General features: G+C 42.7%; 1 protein-coding gene across 1 annotated transcript in view; it reads right to left on the bottom strand.

Moving 5' to 3' along the window:
• Window positions 1–1245: 1245 nt before the first annotated feature.
• VWA7 (von Willebrand factor A domain containing 7) overlaps window positions 1246–9035 on the bottom strand; it is a 75211-nt gene continuing 67421 nt past the window's right edge. Inside the window, exon 18 of the transcript XR_009761597.1 lies at window positions 1246–1263. The gene's annotated coding sequence lies outside the window, so the exon portion shown is untranslated. The remainder of the gene's footprint in view (window positions 1264–9035) is intronic.

Raw genomic sequence — 9035 nt, 5'->3', positions numbered from 1 at the left:
GTCTCAGGTGGGTAAGTTATTTTTATTTTATTTCCATTACTATATAGACATGGCCACAAAGTGGATTACACAAGAATCCATCAATCCAAATAAAAAAAAAATTAAAAGGTAAAAATACAAGTTCAATAAACAGACATAGCGCAATGGCAAAAACAACCTATCCACATGATGAGGTCTTGTGTAGCTAAGGTTGAGGATTTCTGTTCTGGTTCTCTGGGAGAGAAGGGGACTCAGGTCTAGAGGATACTGTTCCTGACTCTAGCCTCACTACCCTGGCCTAGACAGGAAACCGTTAGGAGATGACAGATAATGGGCTGTGGACTCTGAAACAGACTGAAATGTCTGTACTCCGAATAATTACTGACTGACGGCCACAAGCCACATCATTTTAACAGCCCATCATTCACTTCTAGGTTCTTTCATGGGAGAAAGAAAAACATGGTGTGGAAGAGAAGGAAGGGGACATTAGCCACAGAGAGAAGACATATAGCCACAGCACCAATATGGCAGTAGCAGGAAACAAAATTGGAAGAAAATGATCCAGACCGGGTTTCCGAAGAGCTGGTGATGGTAGATTTCTCTCTCCCACACCCAAACCTTCACAAACTCTGGTTTTAGGGAAGATATCATGAAACTTCTCTGGCTGAGGCTAGATCAGGACAGAGGAGCTCACCACCGGATCCCCCACTTGTTCTGCTCTCCTTCCATTTCCCCCTCCCCCTCTCAAATGATAAGAGAAAAATCAACTCATTTGAAATGTGGTGTTGGAGGAGAGCTTTGCACATACCTTGGACTGTGAAAAAGACAAATAATTGGGTGTTAGAATAAATTAAACCAGAACTGTCACTAGAAGCTAAAATGATGAAACTGTATCATACTTTGGATACATCATGAGAAGACATGATTCACTAGAAAAGACAATAATGCTATACAGAAGGGAAAAACGGAAGGGAGTAGAAAAAGAGGAAGACCAGACAAGAGATGGATGGATTCCATAAAGGAAGCCACAGACTTGAACTTAAAAGCTCTGAACAGGGCGGTTCACGGCAGATGCTGTTGGAAGTCCACAGATTCATAGGTCGCCATAAGTCATAATCGACTTGATGCACATAACAACAAAACTCTTGAATGCTGGGTTGTTCCCTTAAAGGATGCCACACAAAACCAAACCCAAAACCCACACAACAAAAACCCAAACCCTCAAACTCCATCCTCAGCTGAGAAACTGCCGAGTGGTCTCAGGTAGACTAGAGAGGGGCGAATCTGTCAATAGATAGAAGAGAGTTTTATATCTGCGGGTTAGTTTTGCTTTCTCATTTGTACTTTGATATATATAGTTTTTTAGTTTTGTAGTGAATTTCTCCTAATGTATACACACTATCTGCAATTTCCCCCCTAATGAAACGTGTTTTTGAATGTTATTTTCACACATATATTCTTTTTATGCACACTTACCTAGTATATGCATTTTTGTACACACTACCTTGGATGTTGAAACTGCACTGCCGAATTCCGAGAAGTACGAATGTCAAAGGATCACTGTGTGTTCAGTTCGTGTATTGTTCCCAAAATGAGGAAGACTTGCCTTTAAATGCAAACTGAATCAAATATCTCCCTAATGCAATAAATAAATAACATGTAGACTTGTACCCCTTGCCAGTGAGATGAAATGACAGAAGACAACAGCAGAATGTAGGGTTCCTCCACATGAGCTGTTTGTTTCTTGAACATTCGTCCTGATTACTTGCACAAAGCAAATGCGGAGGTTAGATTATATCTAGTCTTTTGAGCATTTGTTCTGATTTGTTTTCAGGGACATTACAAGAAAATGAGGCATTCATCCTGATTTTGCTTCCGTGGTGTTTATACATCTTCCCATTCATCTCTCAGTTTCCAGTGCATTTTCCCCATCACGTTCCTAAATGTAAGAAGTCATTCTTTTTTTTTTTAAGTAGATTTGTTGCACTAGGGTGACAGGCTGCTTTAATCTACTTTAATTGTGCAAACCTACATTTCTTGTGTGTGCTTGAATCCCTCCCGAAAAATACTGACAGTCAAATCCTCCCTCAAACCTGTAACTCACAGGATTACTATGGTCAAGTCATGCATTTTCCGCCTAACACACCTCACAGGGTTGTTGTGAAGATAAATGGGGGAGGGAGAACCATGAATGCTACCTTGAGCTCCTTGAAAGAAGCCCCCCCACACGCGCCGCAGCACATAACAAATAAATATAACTTTGATTGACTTTAGAAACCACTTCCTGCACCACTTAGGCACCACTATAGGCAGAGGAGGTGCACATTTTCAAGTGTGATTAAAGGGCATTAAATAGCCAAATTATTTAGCCTATTATTATTATTAAATACAAGAAGAGGGAAGGTGGGGGTTGATGTTTTCTGTTGGCATCAAAAGTTTTTGGAACCCATCATTCAGGTGGGTTCCTTTCCAGTTGTGGGCCCTTCCTTGTGCAATTCCACTGAGACTCTGCTTGACTCCCTCTCTCATGGCCTCTAAAGCAGTTCCTAAATACTTTATTTAAAATCCTACCAAGCTGATAAATATTGATTATATTGCTGGGCTCCTATGTATGTTTTTAATCTGATGTTGTTTGTATTCTGTTTGCTTGTTTTGTTTTTTAATCCTTTTTTATTGTAAGCCTTTGTGAGGCCGTACTCTAAACTAAAGCAGGGGTGGGGATCCTCTGGCCTCCGGGCCAATCATGGATCTCAAGGGGTCCAGTCTGGCATGTGAAGCCATTTCCCCTAAACCACACCCACCCACCCACCAGCTGACTTCACATCAGCTAATGGGTGGAAGGACAGGGCTTAATTCTGCCTTGGTTGTGTGATCCTGTTCCCAGTAGGGAACAAGATCACATAGCCAAGGCAGCAGGATTTAATCCCCGCTCACCAGCTGAGCGGAGATTAAAGTCCTGTTCAAAAGGCACCCTTTGAAGTGGTTCTCAAGCGCTTTTGCAAAGGCTTTAAGACAACTCCTATGCTCCTGTTTTCTTAAATGGGCTCAGGGGCTGTCTTAAAGCCTTTTACAAGTCTTCACATGCTTCCTTTAAGTCTCCATTATCAGGTACTTAAAGAGGGAGGGAGGACTTGCAAAAACGTTTTCCAAGTCTCCCCACATTTTGCTTGTAGTTCTCCATGATCAGGGAGTTAAATGGGGATAGACTTGGAACAGTCTTTTCCAAGCCCCCCCCCTTAAGTTCCCAATGGCCGAGACTTAATGGTAGTTCATGGAGACTTGGAAAAGACTTTTGCAAATCTCCCTCCCTTTAAGTCCTCAATCTTGGAGACTTACGAGAAGAGCAAGGGATTTTGACAGATGGACACCCCCATTTGCTCACCAATCATGTGTCGTCATAATGGTGTCATGTGACTGACAGGTAGACGGCATCATCCAGTTGTCAAATTTGGCCTGTTAGGCAGATCCTGATAAGGATCTGGCCCATGGAGCTAAAAAGGTTCCCTACCCCTGCTCTCAAGGCAGGGTAAAAATATATGAAACAAAGAAAGGGATGGTCTTATGCCACCTCTTAGCAGTGTTGTCCAACCATGAGGGCCAATTGAGGTGGCTGCTTCAAGCAGCATACTTTGGGCAACAGAGTGGGAAGCAGACAGAACCCATGGACCACAATGCACTGAGAAGTTCTTGGGGTCATATCCAAAGGGACCTGGGCAGGTCTGCACCACCATCACCACACCTGCAAGGATATTCCACACCTCTTCTTAAATATCCAGCGTTCTTTCTGGACCACTGCATAATTTCAAGCAGAATTTATCAAATTCACAGTTTCCATAATAATATGAGAACCGAAACACAGCCATCCTTCAAAATTCGCATTTATTAGAATTTTGGGATGCAGTTCACCAACTAAACAATATTTAAAAAATGCAAATATTAGGGGAAAGTGTGCATAAAAATGAATATATGAGTGAAAATCATGCAAAAAGGCATGATATGATGAGAAATGGCTTGCAAAAATGTGTACCTTTGTCAAAATTGCCTACAAAAATGTGTTTATTTGGAGAAATTCACACTAAAATGGAGAATTTTCATGAGGATTAAAAAAAAATTCACAGATCACTGTAGAAATGTACAGAACTGAATGTAACATTGGAAAAATGAGAAACTGAGAGAACCAAAAGATCTTTCCATCATTAGATGGTGGGGGTTTGCCCTTCCAGGCTCAAAGTACAAGTTCCTTTCAACCACAAGGGCTCACAAAATCCACTTATGTTGTTCTCCTGTTAGTCTCCATACCACAGGAATAGAATTAAAAGTACCTGGACATCCTCAAATATAAAGGATTTCTCCAGTCCAAAATGAATGTGGACAATAACTTCAGGCTAGAAAGAAAATATCACTGGATGTGCCCATTTAGAATTATGTGGCCCTTGGACTGCCTGCAAAATCACAGCATGTAGACAATGACAGATGAGCCTCCTTAAGATTGGCACATACACACACACACATATATTCACACATACACACCTTGCACTTTTTTTTCAGCCATACTAGGGATCCATCCTGGATACTTGCAGGACAAGTAATACAACAAAAGGAAAACAAGAGCTCAGCATACATAACATAGCATTATCAAAGGACACCAAGCTCTGATAATCTGGTGGATGTTTTAAGGCAGAGTCCTATGAGGCCACCCCCCTTTGCCACTGAAAATTGAGGCTATAGTCAGCAATACATAGAGTGGCCATGGATTCTGTGGTCACCTCCTGACTGTGAAGTATTTTGCGGGAAGGATTCAAGCGTGTACCAAAACTTGAGGTTTTGCACAGTTAACATGCTGTGATGCTCAGGTGCAACAACTCTGCTAAAAAAAAAAAATGCTGTGAGGAAAGTTACATGGAAATTAAAAGTATGGGATGAACCAATGATTAGTGAGAAGACACCCAGCAAGCAAATCAGGATGAATGCTCATTGTATAACCTCACCATAAACAAATCGGAGTAAATGCTCAGTAAAGACCAGATATAGTCTAACCTCCACATAAGCATTGCTGAAACAACAATTGGGATGAATGCTCAAGTCAAGAAACAAGTTGTCCAGAGGAGCTCTGTGCTGAGGGGGATGGCTGCAAAACAGGCTGATCACTACTGATAGAGAGGAAGGTATGCCTGGAGTGAAGAGAACCATCTCTATGACCACAGACTTCTTCTGAGTTATCACCCTCTGAACTAAGTCTGGCATCACCACGTAGGCAGAGAATCAGTAGTGTAGTGGCAAATTCAGAAGTGCAGCATCTCTTCGTGATACGGCCCTGCCTCTTCTGTAATTATAGAACCAGAATAAAACTGCTGTGTGCATAGCTCCCCCCTCCTACCTAATCTCTGTCTCTCTGGAGGCTAAAAGTTGCCAGAAACCTTTTGATTTTAAGAATTCTGAACTGAAACCAAGTTTGAGACTAGGATTTGGGAGACGAAGGTACCTTGCCATGATGCTCACTTCTGACCCTAGGAGCCAATCAGCATGAAAGGGGCGGCATGTGTTAGTTAGCGAGTGACTTGCCTCCTTTCACTCTGACTCCTATAAGGACGAAAGGACTAGGAAACATGTTGTTAGCCAAATGAGAAGACTTCTCCATGGCTAACACACTCCCCTTTCATGGTGATTGGCTTATATATAGGAAACCTGCTGAGCCCTGCCCCCCCCCCAAAAGTAAGTGGTCTATGGCCCCCAGCAACCCTGGACGACTACACCCCTGGCAGAGATACATGTCCTCTCCTTCATTTCAAATGAGTTCTAACATCAGAGGGGCTAGCCATTTTTGGCATGGCCACCCTGGGATGAGTCTCACTCATTCATTCATTTCTATCCCACCCTCCCAAAGGAGCCCAGCAAACACCATAATGTTAAAGCAATGCAAGTCAAATAATTTTGTGTAAATAATTTTAAAATTGTGTTTTAAATTGTTTTTAAAATATGTGTTTTAAATTGTATATTTGTTTTAATGTTTTTGATTGCTGTAAACCGCCCAGAGAGCTTCGGCTATGGGGCAGTATACAAGTGCAATAAATAAATAAATTAAATTAAATAAAAATGTAAAACATTTTAAAACAAACACTAAAAACAAGACCATCTAAAAACATGTTAAAACAATCACATACCCTCATAGCCATCAAATGCCTAATGCCTATGAGCTTGCAAAGAGAGAAATTGAATTAAAGGTAATTGTAGTCTTTTGTCCTTCCCAGTTTCTCATTCATTCATTGGCGATCACTCGTGGCCGAGTAAGATTGTCTTCCAAGATAAGGTCTTTAACGGTGGGTCCGTAAGTGACTGTGGAGGCCAATTCTGGATCCACACAGCCTCCCACAGTGAGGACATAGGCTTCCAGATGGAAGATGGTCACGATGAGGATTTGCTTGACGTTGCCTTCCGCTTAGCTCGTTTGTCCCTTTTGTCCTGTACTCGTGCTTCTTCAAAGGCCATAGCACCTTTGATAATGGCCGACCTCCAATTGGGACGCTCATGGGCCAAGGCTTCCCAGTTCTCATGTTACATTTTTTTAGATTACCTTTGAGAACATCTTTAAACCTCTTTTGCTGTCCACTGATATTCCGTTTTCCATCCTTAAGTTGGGAGTAAAGTAGCTGCTTTGGAAGATGGTGATCAGACATTCGAACAACATGGCCGGTCCAGCGAATTTGGTGTTGGAGGATCATTGTTTCAACACTGGTGGTCTTTGCTTCTTCCAATAAGCTAACATTAGTCCTCCTATCTTTCCAAGTAATTTGCAGAATTTTCCGGAGGCAGTGTTGGTGGAATCTTTCAAGAAGTTGGGAGTGGCGTTTATAGATGGTCCATGTTTCACAGGCATACAGTAAGGTCGGTAGTACAATGGCTTTGTAAATAAGCATTTTGGTCTCCCTGCGAATATCCCGATCCTCAAACACTCTATGCTTCATTCAGGAGAATGCAGCACTTGCAGAGCTCAGATGATGCTGAATTTCAGCGTCGATGTCAGCTTTTACAGAGAGATGGCTGCCAAGATAAGAAAAGTGATCGACATTCTCCAGTGTCGCACCATTAAGCTGGATTGATAGTGCTACAGAGGAATTGGTTCGCACTTGCTGATGAAGCACTTTGGGTTTTTTTATGTTAAGCGAGAGGCCAAGCTTTTCATATGCTTCTGCAAAGACATTTAGGATAGGTTGAAGATCTTCCTCTGAATGTGCGGAGACTACATTATCATCGGCATATTGAAGTTCTATGACAGAGGTTGTAATTACCTAACTTTTTGCTTTCAGCCTACTGAGATTAAAAAGCTTTCCATCTGTTCGATATGTGATTTCCACACCAGTGGGAAGTTTCCCCTCAATAAGGTGTAGAATCATGACGATAAAAATAGCAAATAAGGTCAGAGCAATGACACATCCCTGTTTGATGCCTGATCCCACTTTGAATGGGTCACTTTGAGAGCCATTGTTATCCAATATTGTTGCTGTCATGTTGTCATGGAGGAGTCGCAAAACCCCTCGCTGGATCGCCACTTTGCAGTGGTGAGTGGGCTTGCGTGTTCCAATGAACCCTATGAACGATGCCGTCGGGAGTCATGTACTCTCAGCAGGGTCACCCATGGCGGTAAGGTCAAGGAAAAGGAACCAGACAAAGAACAATCCAAGAAAGTCCTCAATGGCAGAACAGGCGGAGGATAACAATGTGTGTGTTACAACGGCTGTGAAGGCGGATGAAGGCTGCAGCAGATAAAAGACTTCCAATCGTCGTGGTATCTATGCCATTGGATCAAAGCCTTTTTCTGTCAAGATTGTGTGTTTATTGTCGTGCACCGATCTCCCCACATAACACAAATTCATGCACAGGCGTCTTCCAACCAAACCAAACCAAACCAAACCAAACCAAAAGTCCCATGGCGATCGGCGAATGGCAACGGGGGCAGGACTGTGAAATCCAGAAGCCGCTAGTCATGGACTGGCACATGGGTGGTGGATACAGACTCAGTCGTCCTGGCTCAAGGACTGAAGCAGTTGAGTAGTTTGGCAGCTGTATCCACGACTGAGGATTCAGGATCCACTCTGCTCACCCCGTATGGGGAGGGGGCAAACATAGTCTGCCTCATCTCTCTCCCTGACTGGATCACCGTGTCCAGTGGGGTCACCTCTTAGCGGTCGCAAAAGACAAATGAACTTTGGACCGTGGAATATACGGACATTGCTGGACAATAGAGATAGTGAACTTCCTGAACGCAGGACTGCCATCATTGCGAGGGAGTTGAGACGTTTTAATATTGACATAGCAGCACTCCAAGAAACTTGAAGAGCAGGAGAGGGACAATTGAAGGAAGAAAAAGGCAGTTACACCTTCTTCTGGAAAGGACTGCCTGAACAAGAACGATGAATACATGGAGTAGGCTTTGCTATTAAAAATGATCTTGTGAAGCTCTTGTCAGAAGTTCCTACTGGCATTAATGAACGACTCTCAACTCTCCAATTAAAACGCGCCAAAAACCAACAGGCAACTATTGTAAGTGCTTATGCACCAACATTAAATGCTGATGAAGACATCAAGGAAAAATTTTATACCCAGCTGGACACCACCTTATCAGAGATACCCAAGGAGGACAAAATTATCCTCCTGGGCGACTTCAATGCAAGAGTTGGGCGTGATTTTGATTTATGGCCAGAAACCTTTGGGAAAGAAGGAGTTGGCAATAGCAACCTGAATGGCATTCTACTTCTGACTAAATGTGCAGAGCATAATCCTGTTATTACAAGGACTCTTTTGCCAGAAAGATAAATTTAAAACATCATGGAAGCACCCTCGGTCGAAGCACTGGCATCTCCTGGATTACATAATTGTCCGTGCCAGAGATTGTCGTGATGAACTCCTCACCAGGGCCATGACGAGTGCCGATGACTGCTGGACAGATCACCGATTAATTCAATCCACTATGGCCATTAATATTGTTCCTCAACGTAGGCACCAAGGAAGAAAACCAAGGCATAAAATGAACATCCACGCCCTTCAAGATCATGTTAAGC

Source organism: Rhineura floridana, chromosome 3 (genome assembly GCF_030035675.1).
Source record: "Rhineura floridana isolate rRhiFlo1 chromosome 3, rRhiFlo1.hap2, whole genome shotgun sequence".
Taxonomy (NCBI): domain Eukaryota; kingdom Metazoa; phylum Chordata; class Lepidosauria; order Squamata; family Rhineuridae; genus Rhineura; species Rhineura floridana.
Note: the sequence above shows the minus strand (reverse complement) of the source record. Positions and strands in the feature narration are given on the sequence as shown.